Raw genomic sequence first — 15923 nt, forward strand, 5'->3', positions numbered from 1 at the left:
ATTCCAAATGATGTCGTCAGTTTAAAGAACTTGCATCTTTAATGTCAATTGATTAATTATCCAAAATAATCCAACACTGAATCTCCATAAGTACTCTACTTATTTTAGGAAGTCTTTTTTTAAATATATAAACATAAAGGAAATCAAATCACTCATTAAAAAGATGCAGCTTACATGAGGGATATTTTCAATATATATGTTGTACTTGGTAATAACACATGCTCAATGAAACTCACAAGTTGGAGAAAAGCAGTTATACTTCCTACCTCGATTATTTACAAAAACTTTTTCTGTAATTACCATTACGTTTCAGATTACTTATGACTTAGTCTAAACTTACTATGAGGTATAGTCAAGGTCTGTATAGAGGTGAAAAGGGTGAATATTCCTTTCTTTCTTTTTTTTTTGGTTGTAGGAAAAGGTATCCTCCCAAAATCAGTGTGAGAAACCATAAACATCCTGTTTAAAAATTCTAGACAGGAGAAAAATAGTCAATTTCAATTTATGTTGAGATGACAATTTTTTTATCTGAATTGCTTGTTGTCGTTCTTCTAGGCCAAGTGTTTTTAATTCTTCTTCTAGTTCATCCAAATCATCTCCACTAGAAAGATTTTCATCAACATGAACAGCACCAATAACTCCATTTTCTTGTTCATTATTTTCTTACAGGTCACTTTGTTCTCCATTTTTGGCCCCACCTTCCAAAGCTTAACTCAATTATCATCCTTCTGTACTGAAAAATATGCACTGAATCTTCCAAGACTGGCCACAGTAATACCAATCTCATCCATGTCCTTTGGTATATACTGGCTCAAATCTATATCACTTACTCTTACTAGATCTTCAACTTCATCAACAACTGCTCCTTGAGTGTATCAAGTATCATCTGCTTCTTTATCATCATCATCAACCAGCTCAGGACAAAATTCAAATACTTCATGACCACTGATGAGAAAGAAAAGGAAAAGACAAGAAAAGATTGATAAGCTTGAACAAGTCAGATTTTCTTCTTTCCATATCTTGTTCAAGCTTATCAATCTTTTCTTGTCTTTTCCTTTTCTTCCAAGTAAGAAAAGACTCTAAAGTGAGTTGGTAACATTTGGTCCTAAAGTAGAATGCTCCCTTTCTATTAGATCTTCTAATGGAATTTTGTCCCTTTTTATTCTTTCTTCTTATCTTTTTTATACACAAAAACAGGAGGAGGACCATGATGGTACATGCAATTATCACCATCACCAAGGCAATCTCCAAACCAGCTATATTTGTTGTTTTCTATAGCATCAAAAAAAATGCTTGCACACTATTTGAGTTTTGGGTTTTTCCTTTCTGCTTCACCATGCTTCTTGTTCACCACTTATTCCAGCTTTTTCTCATCCCAGTTATCCATGGTATCCTTTTCAAGTTCTTCATCTCTTACATCCATATAAACACTTTGTTTTTCATATTTTATTTCCAGAGATAAATCATGGGAGAATTTACATTTGTCTCCTTTTGTACATTGTCCTTACTTGAAGAATGCACATATTACTGATTTGGGATGTGCATCTTTTCTTATTTTCTGAGCAACAAATATTGGTTTGAATAGTTCATTTTGCTCCTGAAGTTCTTTCTTCTTGTCATCTTTCTTCAATTCTTTATTCACCTTCATTTTGTGTAGCCTGTTGTGGATTTTATTGACCAAATTTAACTTGATGAGTCATAGCCTTGATGAACCATTGCTGTTTTGCCCCTTCCTTATGCTTCAAATGAAAAGTTTTTCCTCAATAATTTTCTCCTTCTTTTTCTGCTCCACCTTCTTGTTGTCTCTAGCCACCCTCTGTTTCTTAGGGCGCATCGCTAAGAGGACCCAGGCATTACACTGCTAGAGCCTAGCTGGAGGGAAATTGGGGGAAGGGAAGAAAGCCACCACCACCATTGCCACTCCCACCCAGCAGAGAAGGCTACTTGCTCATACCCAAGCAAAAACAGCCTTTGCAATAGGTCAGAACTGGTGCCGTGGAGCATTGTGGCTGAAATATATTTTGTAAAGCCAGAACTGAACTGCAACCATAGATCACTTACCCAACAAAACTGAACATATTTCAGGCAAGGAGGTGGGCATTCTGTGATATAAGGGATTTCCAGACCTTCCTGATGAAAAGGCCAAAGCTCAATAGAAAATTTGATCTTCAAATGCAAGTTTCAAGAGAGGCATAAAAAGGTAAACAGGGGTAAAAACCATCTTGTTATTCAATATGGGTAAGCTGTTTACATCCCTGTAATGGAAGATAGTACTTGTTAATCTTGAGAACTGTATATTTATTATGAAATTTAAAAGGAATCATAGATAGAGGGAACGGGTACAAATTAAATGATGTGATAAAAATGTGATTTAAGGATGTGAAGAGATTGTAATGGGAGATGTGAAAAGGAGGAGGCAGGAAAAAGTAAATCACATCACAGGAAGAAGCACTAAAACATATTACAGTAGAGGGAAAGAGGGGAAGGAGATGAGCACTATTTGAGATTTACTCTCATCTGATTTCTCTCAAGAAGGGAACAGTAAACTCAGTTAAGTATAGAAATCTAACTAGCCCTATCAGCAGGAGGAAGGGAAAGGGGAAAAAATGGGGGGAGACTAAAAGGGAGTGAAAAAGTAATAAGAGAAAAGGGTAAAAAAAGGGAGGGGGGCTGATAGAAGGAAGTCAAGAGTCAGTGATCAAAAATTAAAACTATTGTAGAGAGAAAGGGAGAAGGGAGAACTAAAAACATAAATGGTGGAAAAGAGGATGGAGGGAAAGACACAGATAGTAATCATAACTATGGATGTGAATGGAATGAACTCTCCCATAAAATGGAGGAGGATAGTAGAATGGATTAAAAATCATAATCCAACAATATGTTGTTTATAAGAAACACACCTGAAAAAGGGGTATACACAGGATAGAAGTAAAAGGTTGGAGCAGAATATATTGTACTTCAGCTGATGTAAAAAAAGCAGGGGTAGCAATCCTAATCTCAGAGAAAGCAAAAGCAGAAATAGATCTAATCAAAAGGGATAAGGAAGAAAACCATATCCTGGCAAAAGGCACGATAGACAATGAAGCAATATCATCACTAAACATGTATGCACCAAGTGGTATAGTATCCATATTCTTAGAGGAGAAGTTAAGGGAGTTGCAGGAGGAAATAGACAGCAAGACTATACTAGTAGGGGAATTCAACCTCCCCCTTTCTGAACTTGGTAAATCTAACCTCAAAATAAATAAGAAAGAAGTTAAGGAAGTTATTGGAAAATAAATGATCTAATCCTAAACAATGAATGGGTTAAACAACAAATCATAGAAGCAGTCAACAACTTCATTCAAGAGAATGACAATAATGACAGAATCTATCAAATCTTATGGGATGTTGCAAAAGAAGTTCTTAGGGGAAGTTTTATATCATGGAACGCATACATGATTAAAATAGAGAAAGAGGAAATCAATAAATTAGGCATGCAGCTGAAAAAGCTAGAAAAAGTTGAAAATTGCCAAGTAAACACCAAATTAAAAATATTGAAAACCAAAAAAGAAAACTATTGAACTAAGAAATGAAACTAAAAGTTGGTTTTATGAAAAAAATAATAACATTGATAAACCTTTGGTCAAATTGGTTAAAACAAAAAGAAAGAAGAAAACCGAATTACCAATATCAAAACTGAAAAGGGTGAACTTAGCTCCAGTGAGGAGGAAATTAAAACAATAACTACAAATTACTTTGCCCAACTGTATGCCCATGATTTGGCAATCTAAGTGAGATGAATGAATATTTTAAAAATATACAAATTGCACAGATTGACAGAAAAGGTATTTGAATACTTAAATAACCCCATCTCAGAAAAAGAAATTGAATAAGCCATCAGTGAAGCCCTTAGGGAAAATTCTCAAGGGTCAGGTGGTTATACAAGTTAATTCTATAAAACATTTAAAGAATAGTTAATTCCAATACAATATAGACTATTTCAGGAAACTGGTGAAGGAGCCCCACCAAATTCTTTTTATGATACAAATGTTGTTATTATACTTAAACCAGGAAGAGCCAAAACAGAGAAAAAAAATTATAGACCAATTTCTCTAAGGAATAAAGATACAAAAATTTAAATAACATATCAGCACTAAGAATACAGCAACTTATTACAAGAATAATGTATTATGATCAGGTAGAATTTATACCAGGAATGCAGGGTTGGTTCAATATTAGGAAAACTATTGGCATTATTGATCTTATCAAAAACAAAATTAATAGGAACCATATGATTATGTCAATAGATGCAGAAAAACCTTTTGACAAAATACAACACCCATTGGTATTGAAAACATTGGAGAGCTTAGGAATAAATGGAGCTTTCCACGAAATAATAAGCAGTATCTCCTTAAAACCATCAGCAAGCATTATATGCAATGGGTATAAGCTAGATGCATTTCCAATAAGATGAAGAGTGAAACAAGGGTGTCCATTATCACCACTGTTATTCAATATGGTACTAGATAAGTTAGCTTTAGCAATAAGAGAAGAAAAAAACTTTAAGCAATCAGAATAGGCAAAGAAGAAATTAAATTATCATTCTTTGCAGATGATGTGATGATATACTGAGAGAATCAAGTGAAAAACTACTTGAAAGAGTAAACAACTTTGGCAAAGTTTCAGGTTACAAAATACACCCACACAAATCATCTGCATTTCTCTATTTTACTAACATATTCCAACAACAAGAGATGGAAAGAGAAATTCCATTTAAAGCTATGATAGACACTATAAAACATCTTGGAGTCTACCTAACAAAATACACCCAGGGACTATATAAACACAATTACAAAGCATTTTTCTCACAAATAATGTGAGATCTAATTAAGTGTAGAAACATTACTTCTTTGTGGGGAGGCTGAGCTAATATAAAAAAAATGACAATTCTGCCAAAATTAATTTACTTATTCAGTGCCACACCAATGAAACTACCAAAAAATATTTTCCAGAGCTAGAAAAGCAATATCAAAAGTCACCTGGAAGAACAAAATGTCCAGAACATCAAGGAAATTAATGGAAAGAAATGCTAGAGAACATGGTCTAGCCCTATCAGATCTCAAATTGTATTATAAAGTAGTAACCATCAAAATCACTTGTTGGGGGTGGAAGCTCAATTCCATGTGGACAGTCTCGAGCAGGTAAAGGTGGGAACTTCTAAATCATAGAGTTCTCATGAGGCCCCCCATGAAACACCAGGGAATCGAGGAGTGAGACCGAGCTATCTCGTGTATTTCCGCCTCTTCCCGTGAGAAACGTGATGGGAGGAGCATCCCCACCCTCGAGACTGTCCCGGATCTGGGCACACCTATTGTTATCTAACAGGCACGGTATTCAGGTGCAAACTACACGGCCGGAGAGCTTAATTAGGGTCAGGAAAGCCTGAAGGCGCTCTTAGCACGGAGGGGCCCTGACAGGACAGAAGGCTCCGTTTTTCCTCTCTTCGCTCTCCCCTCCCCCTCTCTCCCCACTTACACTTCTACTTCCAATCTCTAACCGTAAGATCTTTGCCTCCTTGGGAGATTTCTCTCTCCCTCCTAAGGAAGAGCTCCCCCTGCACATGTAACCAGGACCCTGAATAAAGCCTAACCCTTGTTCGACTCCGGAAAGTCTCTTCTCTCATACGTTTATCTGGTTTGGCCAACCGAAGACCTGGGACAGGTAAGGCAAGACTCGGGTAGCCCTCAAGCCTCTAGGCCTGGCAATCACTTGATACTGGCTAAGAAATAAAGGGGTAGACCAGTGGAATAGATAGGTACTCAAGACAGTAATGAATATAGCAATCTATTGTTTTATAAACCCAAGGACCTCAGCTTCTGGGACAAGAACTCACTATTTGACAACACCTGTTAGGAAAACTGGATAACAGTGTGGCAGAATTTGGGCATAGGCCAAAACCTGAAACCATACACAAGAATAAAGTCCAAATAGATACATGATGTAGATATAAAGACAGATACTATAAACAAATTAGGGGAGAAAGGAATAGTGTATTTGTCAGATTTATGGAAAATGGAGAAGTTTATGACCAAATGAGAGATAGAGAACATTATGACATGCAAAATGGATATTTTGATTATATTAAAATGAAAAGCCTTTGCACAACCAAACCCAATGCAACTAAGATTAGGAGAGAAGAAGAAAACTGGGGGAAAAATTTGCAACTAGTGTCTGTGATAAAGGCCTCATTTCTAAAATATATAGAGAATTGAGTCTAATGTATAAGAATACAAATCATTCCTCAATTGATAAATGGTCAAAGGATACAAACAGGGAGTTTTCAGAGGAAGAAATTAAAACTTTCTATAGTCATATGAAAAAATGTGCTAAATCACTATTGATTAGAGAGATGCAAATCAAAACAGCTCTGAGGTACCACATCACACTTACCAGACTGGCTAATATGACAAAACAGGAAGGTAATAAATGTTGGAGAAGATGTGGGAGAGTTGGAACACTGATTCATTGTTGGTGGAGCTGTGAGCTGGTCTAACCATTCTGGAGAGCAATTTGCAACTATGCCTAAAGGGCTACAAAATTGTACATACCCTTTAACCCAGAAATGTCGCTTCTAGAACTGTTTCCCAAAGAAATCATAAAAATGGGAAATGTTCCACGTGCACAAAAATATTTATAGCAGCTCTTTTTGTGGTGATCAAGAACTGTAACTCAGGGGGATGCCCATCAATTGGGGAATGGCTGAACAAGTTGTGGTATATGAATGCAATGGAAAACTATTGTGCTATATGAAATGATGAACAGGAAGACTTCAGAGAGGCCTGAAAGGACTTATATGAACTGATGATCATTTCACATAATAACAACCATAGTGCTCAAAGAATTTTTCTGGTAGACTTAGCCCTTCACAGCAATGCAAGGACCTAAAACATTCCCAAAGGACTCTTAAGTCAAAATGCCATCCACATCCAGAGAAAGAACTATGGAATTGGAATTCAGAATGAAGCAGAATATTTCTCTTGTGCTTTGTTTTGTTTATTTTGGTTTTTTCTGGTTTCTCCCACTCATTTTAATTCTTCTATTCAACATGACTAACACAAAAATATGTACAATGAGAATATATGTGGGGAGCCCATGAAAGATTGCATGTCATCTTGGGGAAGAAGGGGGAGAAAATTTAAAACTTATGGAAGTGAGTGTTGAAAATTGAAAACAAATAAATTTGGAAAATAAAAGTATAAAACTCTTAAAAATTCTTCTCAATAGTGTTAACTTTCCCTTTAGTAGAGCATTTTACATTTTTAATACCTATTCTACACACATTTAATTTTCTTCATGGAACATTCTGAAAGAAGTTCAGCAAAGAGGCAATAAAGTCAACTAAATGATTACTGAATTTTTAAAATCTCTAATGTGTGCCCTAATTTTCAGCCTACATATTTTAATATTTCACACAGTTCATTCATGTTTCACTGGGAATTTTCCAAAATTTCTATGGTACCTGAAATGACACTAGGCACTGTTTTTGGTATTGGACAGCATTTTCTAAGTAGGATGCTTTTGCAAATGTCTTGTAGGATGTAAATCATTCAAAGTGCCACTTCCTGAAAAGTTATAACTGTTCCTCTAAATGAACTTACAGAGTTTTGTATAAGTGACTTTAATCAGTGGTTGATAAGAAAGCAATTACAAAACTTGATTAGTGGATTATTGATTGATTCTACTGGTGTGGAAAACCCAGTGAAGATGCTACTAAAGTAATTTCTTTTTTTACCACCTCATGGTTTTATTTTATTACATACTTGGTCAATCAATATACATTTTTTAAGTACCCATGAAAGTCCTTAATATTAATAGTGAAAAACTTTATGTTAGATGTCAAGGAAAGGAAGATAAAATTTAATTTTTACTTTTTTTCTCAATTACCTGTACAAAATTTAGCATTCTATTCTTTTCCAATTTTGATTCCTGACCCCTTATGGAGAAAACAATTTGATATAGATTACATATGTGCAGTCATGCAAAACATTTCTATATTAGCCACATTACAAATGAAGATAGAGACAAAACAAGAATAGTAAAGATAGCAAAAAAAGAATGTTTCAAGCTGTATTCAGACCATCAGTTCTTTCTCTCAAGTTGAATAGCATTTTATAATAGAAATCTTTTGCAATTATTTTAGATGGTAGTATTGCTAAGAATAGCTAAGTCATTCACAGTTGATTATTGTACAATATTGTTGTGTACAACGTTCTCCTGGTTCTTCTCATTTCACTTGGCATAATTCCAGGTAAGTCTCCCCAAGTTTTCTGAAAGCATACTACACACCTTTTCTTATAGCAAAATAGTATTTCATGATACTGAAATTTGCTTAGGTATTTCCCAATTGATGGGCATCCCCTCAACATCCAAATCTTTGTCACTAAGGAAAGAACTGCTATAAATATTTTTGTACCTACAGGTCCTTTTCTTTTTCTGTGATCTGTTTGGGATGCAGACCTAGTAGTAGTTCAAAGGGCATGCACAGTTTTATTCCTGTTTGGGCATAGTTGCGAAGTACTCTCCAGAACAATCTTTTTTATTCTACTAGTGGATATAACACACAGACAGTAAACACAAGGAATAGGGAAGTTGAGAGAAAGAAGAATGCTTTCTTTGGGAGATAGAAGGAATGAGGGGGAAGATAAGGAGCTCTTTTTGATATGCTGAATCTTAGATGCCTAAAGGATGTCCAGATGAAAATGTCGAGGAAGCCAAGAAGTTTGGATGTTTGCTTCAAAAATTTCAGCATCTTAGCTTTGCAACTACCATCTACAACCTGTTTTCTTGATTGCACTATGAAAAAGTTGCAAATGGGATGGACTTATAGAACCAAAAGCCATTTTTCAAATGAAGATAACTGAAGGGGTTTGATTTTCATTGCTTTCTATTCATAGTTGAAATTTCACCCACAGAAATAGAATGGCAAGTAAAAGAAAATCAACCTTGTATGGTCCTTGAAAATGATTAGTATCTGGATCTAGAATTTATAGCAGACCTGGATGAAGGTCCCCTGTGCTTATAGCAAAAGAAAAGTCAGCACCAGAAAGTATCTCAAGTGATGAAGATGTTCAAGAACTTGCAGATTCTGACAATCAACACAATAAAAAAGTGAAGGGGGCTATGCATGTAACTATTGTACTTTTCATGCACCAGATCTTAACATGTTGACCTTTCATATAAATTCAAAGCTTCTCAATATAGTGTTAAATTTATCCTATATTTTGTTGAATGCAATTTGTTTACCAAAAGATAGCATGTGTTTTCTGAGTATAATTTGAAATATCATCCTGGAGAAGAGAATTTTAAGCTAACTAGGGTGAAATGAAATAATCAAACAATCTTTGAGTGAACAATAAATGATCTGACTAGCAATTTTATTGAAGAAAAGTATTCAGATGAGGTAGAAGATATAGAAACTCCCTCCTCAGGGATTTCTGTCAGCAAAACTCCTGCAATGAAAATGACGAAAAATAAAGTAGAGAATAAATGGATTGCAGTTTTCCATAACTCTGAAGACATTCCAGAAGAGAAAGAAAATGAAACTAAATAAGGTCATAAAGAAATTGCAAAAAAGTCTAACATCATCAGCATCTGAGTCTAATACAAATACTTCTATTGTAAATAGTATACATCCAAAATACAATAAACACAGCAGTTATTCCGGCAGCAGTTATTCAACCTGAGCTAACACACGTGAAAAGTGACTGTATCAGCTCAACAAACTTCTAATTTGATTCCTAAAGTTTTAATCACTCTTAACAGAATTTCTGCCTATAATGCAGTATTGGAAATTGGATAACAATCCCCTTTTGCTCTACACCTATAAAAAGTTCCCTTATCCAACAATGTCTGAAATTACAGTTCTATCTGCCCAAACAAAATGTACAGAGGAACAGATGTAGATGTGGTTTTAGCCCAATGCATGAGACATGGTGTTAATTGGACTCCAAAAGAAGTAGTGGAGGCAAGAAGAAAACCATTCAATGGTATAATACATACTGTACCACAAACAATAACAATGATTCCTACACACATTTCAGCAGCTAGTAATGGTTTCTATTCCATTTTAAAGATATGCCAAATAGTTACACAGACAGATTTGGTCCTTACACAAGTACCTGGCACTAACCAATTGGCAGTAATTACACCTATAACTGTGGCAGTTGCAGGAGCTTCAAATCAAAGTCATATGCAGAAAAGGCAGGTGCACAGTGCTGAAACAAACCAGTAGCTGAAACTCCAGCCCCCTCACAATATCCTCAGTTAATTGAACATGAAATTGCATTGCTGAATCCTGATTCATTTGGTATCTGAGTCAGAAAAAGGACAGTTGGCAAAAGTGAAAGTTAGCTACCTTAAAAATCAATTTCCTCATGACTCAGATATGATCACGCTTATGAAAACAATGGACCTGATTAAAGGCAAGATCAAAAAGTGCTTTAGTGAACAGCAGAGTGTGTGGCCATAGGAATGGAGCAATGCCCAAATCAGAGAAACTTGTTTCTTCAAGCTCTTCTGGCAGTGATTCTGACAGTGAAATTGACAAAAAGGTGAAGAGGAAAAGCAAACACTTCCAGAAAAACGTATAAAGAAGCAAAAGACAGGAGAAAGTTCTAAAGCACCAGCTTTGTCCAAGCAAAGCAGCAGCTGAGATGATTATATGTTCCAGGTTGGAAAAAAGAAATACGTCAATGTTTGGGACTTTAAAGGAAAAGCCCTAATTGATATTAGGGAATACTGGATGGATCAGGCAGGTGAAATAAAACTTGGTAGAAAAGGTATTTCTTTAAATCCAGAACAACGGAGCCAGCCGAAGGAACATATTTCTGATAATGATAACGTAGTAAGAATACTACAAGATCAGAGTCACATGAAACCTGAACTGTTTTAGTTTCTTTAAAGTCTTTTTACATTGGCTTTTATTTCCTAAACTATTTGTTTCCAAACTATAGCATGTTTGGATTGCAAAACAATTTGTAAAATGTATCTCTTTTTAACATGTAAATTAAAAGCGTATTATGAGTGAAGCTAATTATCTATACTTTATCAAAAAGGAATGCTTTCCATCCACTACCTGGTATAAAATAAAATCTGGTAATAAAATCTAATGGTTGTGGCCTTTTTTTGATCAGAAGTGTTGGTTACTGGTAAGGCCAATATTAACAATTTGTAGATCTTTTAGTTTCAGTTCACTTAATATTAAGGAGGCATTGAACACTATTGAATTTGACAATAAATATTTGATATGTGAAAGGTTAAAAAAAGTGTGTTAGTCACAGAAGCCATAACCAGAGAAAGTCCAAGAGTAATATGCATATCTGTCTCAATAGTGAAACTTGTACCAGTATCATAATAGACCTTAGTGTCAAGACTGCAGAATCCCCAACAGTTGTTGTTCCACAGCCTAAACAGCTGGGGATTTCTTTCCCTGACTTTACTCCATGAAAATTTATTTAATTTTAAACATGTATTTATTAATGTTTAGTTTTCATCATTCACTTTTACAATATTTTGAGTTCTAACTATTCCCCCCTCGCCTTTCTCCCTTCTCCCTGAATATAGCTTGCAATATGATATAACCTGTACATGTACAGTTATATTACACATAATTCCATACTAGTCATGTTGTAAAAGAAGAATCAGAAAAAAGGGAAAAACCATGAAGAAGAAAAAAGAACAAATAGCATGCTTTTATCTGTATTCAGACTCCATAGTTCTTTCTCTGGAATAAACTGTAAGTGCTCTCACCCTCCCTCCCTTTGTTGACCTCAAAAAATCCAGAGAATGTTGCCCCAGGAAAAATCCTGCAATAGTGGAGCCAGAAGAAAGCGTAAACAGTCTTAAGCTTGGGAGGCTAGGGAGATCATCAGGAAGGGTCTCTCTTGCTGAGGCTAAAGGGGTGCAGGCCTAGAAATGTCCCACCAAGAACCACCTAAGTGGACCAGCAGAAGAACCCGAGCCTCAGGGGTTGGAATTGGTAAGCACCAACACCAGGACCCCAGGCATGCCTTTGCATAGCCAGGAGAATTGGGCAGACACCAACACAGATGGGGGTTCCCCCAGTCTCTGAGTCTGCCTGTGTTCTAGCTCAGTCCTAGAGGAGGAAGAGAACTTCCATGATCAGACCAACCTTCCCCTACACTTCATGCCAGAAGCTTTAGTGTAATCTCCAGTAAACTCAGAAAGACTTTACCTGGTCTTGGCCTTGGCACACACCAGCCAGCTCAGTACCAGGAAAGCTGCAGCATCATATAACTTCTAGCTCAAAGAATCAGAGGCCACAGTGGCACATAAAGCCAGAAACCAGGCCCCAAACTCCCAGCATAAAAAATGTCTGACGGAGACCCCTCTGCCCCAGAGCAGAGATCCACATTAAAAGCCAGGAAAAAGGCAATCACCATGAGCATGAAGCAAAGAAAAGCAAAGACTATAGCATTTTACTACAGAGACAGGGAAGATCAAAATATGAATTTAGAAGAAGACGGCATTGATACTGTACTCACATATGAAACCTCAAAAGAGAATATAAACTGGTCACAAGCTGAAAGAGCATTCCTGCAAGAATTCAAGAAGGATTTTAAAAGTCAAATAAGAGAGGTAGAAGAAAAATTGTCAAATGATTTTAAAAATACAATTGATAAAATTGAAAAAGAATTCACAGAAGAGAGCAACTCTTTACAAAGTAAAATTGGCCAAAGGGATAAGGAGGTACAAAATCTACTGGAAAACTGAACAAATGGAAAAGGAATTGCAAAAGCTATCTGAAGAGAACAATTTGTTAAAAATTAGAATTGGGGAAGTAGAACCTAATGACTTCATGAAGCATCAAGAATCAGTCAAAGTCTAAAGAATGAAAAAAATAGAAGAAAATATAAAATATCTCATACAAAAAATTGATGGGAAGATACAAAAAAGAATTAGAGGGTGTGAAAGGATTGTAATTGGAGAAGAAAGGAGGAGGCAGAAAAGGGAAATTACATCACATGAAGAGGCACAAAAACATATTACAACAGAGGGAAAGAGAGGAGGGAGACAAGCATTGTTTGAGCTTTACTCTTCTCTGATTTGGTTCAAGGAGGGAAGAACATATTCAAGTAAGTATAGAAATCTAACTTTCCCTACAGGCTGTAGGAGGGGAAAGGAAAAAGAAAGGAGAGAGGACAGTTAGAAGGAAGTGAAGAAGTAGTAAGGGAAAAGAGAGTGGGGCTGATAGAATGGAAGGAAGACTGAGAGAGGAAGTGGTTGAAAGAAACTCTTGAGGAGGGTAAGGGAAAAGGAAGAAATAAATGTGAAAATGGAGGGAATAGGATGGAGAGAAAGACACAGGTAGTAATCATAACTTTGAATGTGAATGGGATAAACTTTCCCATAAAATGCAGGAAGATAGTAGAATGGATTAAAAACCATAATCCTAGAAGTTATTATGGTGACAGAGAAGACCAGCCTCAGACAAAAACAACAATGTTGAAACACCTGTGGGCAGGAAAACATGAAGAAAAACAGGAAGCAATCTTAAGCCCAAAAAGAACTCATGCAAGAGTTCAAAAGGAGTTTAAAATTATATAAGAGAGATAGAAGAAAAGAAAATTATGAAAAAATATGTCTTTCCCCAAATGATATGTGGTGAAAGTATATGAAAAGATAGTTTTCACACAAAGTCAAAGCTATCTACAATAATGTGAGAAAAAATGCTCTAACTCACTATTGATTAGAAAAATGTAAATTAAAACAACCTTTGAGGTATCACCTCACACCTATCAGATTGGCTAACATGACAAAAAATGAAAATGTTGGATGTTGGAGGGGATGTCGGAAAATTGTGACCCTAATGCATTGTTGTTGGGGTTTTGAAATGATCCAACCATTCTAAAGAGTAATGTGGAACTATGTTCAAAGGGCTATAAAACTGTGTGTACACTTTGATCTAGTGATATCACTGGTTGGTCTATATCCCAAAGATGTTCAAAAAAGGGAAAAGGACCAATTTGTGCAAAAATATTCATAGTTGCTCTTTTTGTAGTGGTTAAGAATCAGAAACTGATTAGTCATCAATTGGGGAATGACTAAAAAAGCTGTAGTATGCTATTGTAATGGAATATTATTGTGTTAAAAGAAATGACAATCAGGATGATTTCAGAAAAAAACCTGTACAAACTTACATGAACTGATGCATAGTGAACAGGAGAACATTGTACACAGTAACAACAATATTGTTCAATGAAGAATTGTGAATGACTTAGTTCTCCTCAGCAATACAGTGATCCAAGAAAATTCCATAGGACTTATGATGAAGTATTCTAACCACCTCCAGAGAAAAGACTGATATTCATTGAATGCAGAGTGAAGAATGACATTTTAACTTACTTTCGTTTTTCTTTTATTCAGGTTTTCTTGTACAAAATGACTGAAATGAAAATGTTTTACATAATTGCATATGTGTAATACATATCTGATTGCTTACCATCTCAGAGAGGGGGAACAGGGGAGGAGGAGATAGAATTTGGACCTCAACATGAAATAAAAATTGGGGAAAAGGTGTCTTCTAGTTATAAATCTATATTTCTATGATTTCATTAATAACACAAATGGCAAATTATATACACATATCAATATAGTTCTTTAGGAAATTCAATGATGAAATACTTATAAGTGCATCAGTCTCTTCTTATTAACTTCTAGCAAAACATACCTCTAAATATGAAGGGCTATCAGCTTTGCTTTCCTCATGTTTATTTTCCTTTGTAGGAACAGCTTATAAAAATATTTTTAAATGTGCATATTGCTTTATACCCATTATCTCTTGAGCCTCAAAACAATCAAAATTTATGTTTAGAATTAGGTCTAGAAATGTAGTTTCTCTTCTAATTTCATTAACTTTAGGAATGAAAGTATTTTAAGGAAAATTAAGGATTATTAACTGTTCTGCTTTTGAAGATAAAGAGCTTAAACGAAAATTGAGATATCTTTGTGGTAGGATCATTTCTCTAACTTCTTGTCTAATTCTTCCTTTCTTGTAATTACAGCATAGTGTACTAGTTCTTAGTTAATCATCCATATCACACTCCATAACTTTGTGTCTACCCTCTTCTTTGATCACTCCTGGTCTCTTTTCTCTATACTCCTTTTCTTGGTGAACACATCAACTTTCAATGGTACTGTTATCATCTCTACACAAATGGCCACAGATAGATAGATAGATAGATAGATAGATAGATAGATAGATAGATAGATAGATAGATAAATAGATAGATATATAGACACACATATACATATACATACATACACATATACACACACACACAAACACGTATTTGAACTTATAGGTTCTCACCCTCAGTAATAATTTAGGTACTCATCATCTTTTGCCCACATAATGGCAATTGCCCACTAATCGTTCTGTCTACCTCATCCACCCTGCCCCTCAAATCTTTCCTCCACACAGCTCCAAAAGTGACTTTTTTTTAAAGATTATCCACTTTATTTTTTTTTAACACACTTTATAACAGATAAAGCAATTCAAACTTTTGGTCAGGTGATGCATCTTTTTAAAGCATTTACAATATGGACCACAAAAAAATTTTTTTTTAAACATAAGTCAGTTGAGACACAGCTAATATTTACGTTGCTAACTTCCCAATGTCTTGATCTAATTGTCTCCACAGTATTACTAAGAATAAAAGGACCCTAACTTAATGTTGTTGGTCTAAAGTCCTATGCCTAATAGCTTAATTTTAGACAGCCTCGGATGTTCCTCTACCCATATCTATAATTGAACAGATCTGGTATTAAGCTTACAAACTTTTTGACTATAGGAAATTGCCACCAAGAGTAGGGACATTGCAGGGAAACAATATCTCCCCAACTTCATGTCTATTCCAGGC

General features: G+C 35.4%; 3 pseudogenes; 2 read left to right on the forward strand and 1 right to left on the reverse strand.

The window, feature by feature from the left end:
- Nucleotides 1-435: 435 nt before the first annotated feature.
- LOC140507832 (zinc finger CCCH domain-containing protein 15 pseudogene) lies at nt 436-1834 on the reverse strand (annotated as a pseudogene).
- Nucleotides 1835-8716: 6882 nt separating this feature from the next.
- On the forward strand, nt 8717-11487 carry LOC140507833 (zinc fingers and homeoboxes protein 1-like; annotated as a pseudogene).
- LOC140503214 (activated RNA polymerase II transcriptional coactivator p15 pseudogene) lies at nt 10521-10933 on the forward strand (annotated as a pseudogene).
- Nucleotides 11488-15923: the final 4436 nt, after the last annotated feature.

This window comes from Notamacropus eugenii, chromosome 5, assembly GCF_028372415.1.
Source record: "Notamacropus eugenii isolate mMacEug1 chromosome 5, mMacEug1.pri_v2, whole genome shotgun sequence".
Lineage (NCBI taxonomy): Eukaryota > Metazoa > Chordata > Mammalia > Diprotodontia > Macropodidae > Notamacropus > Notamacropus eugenii.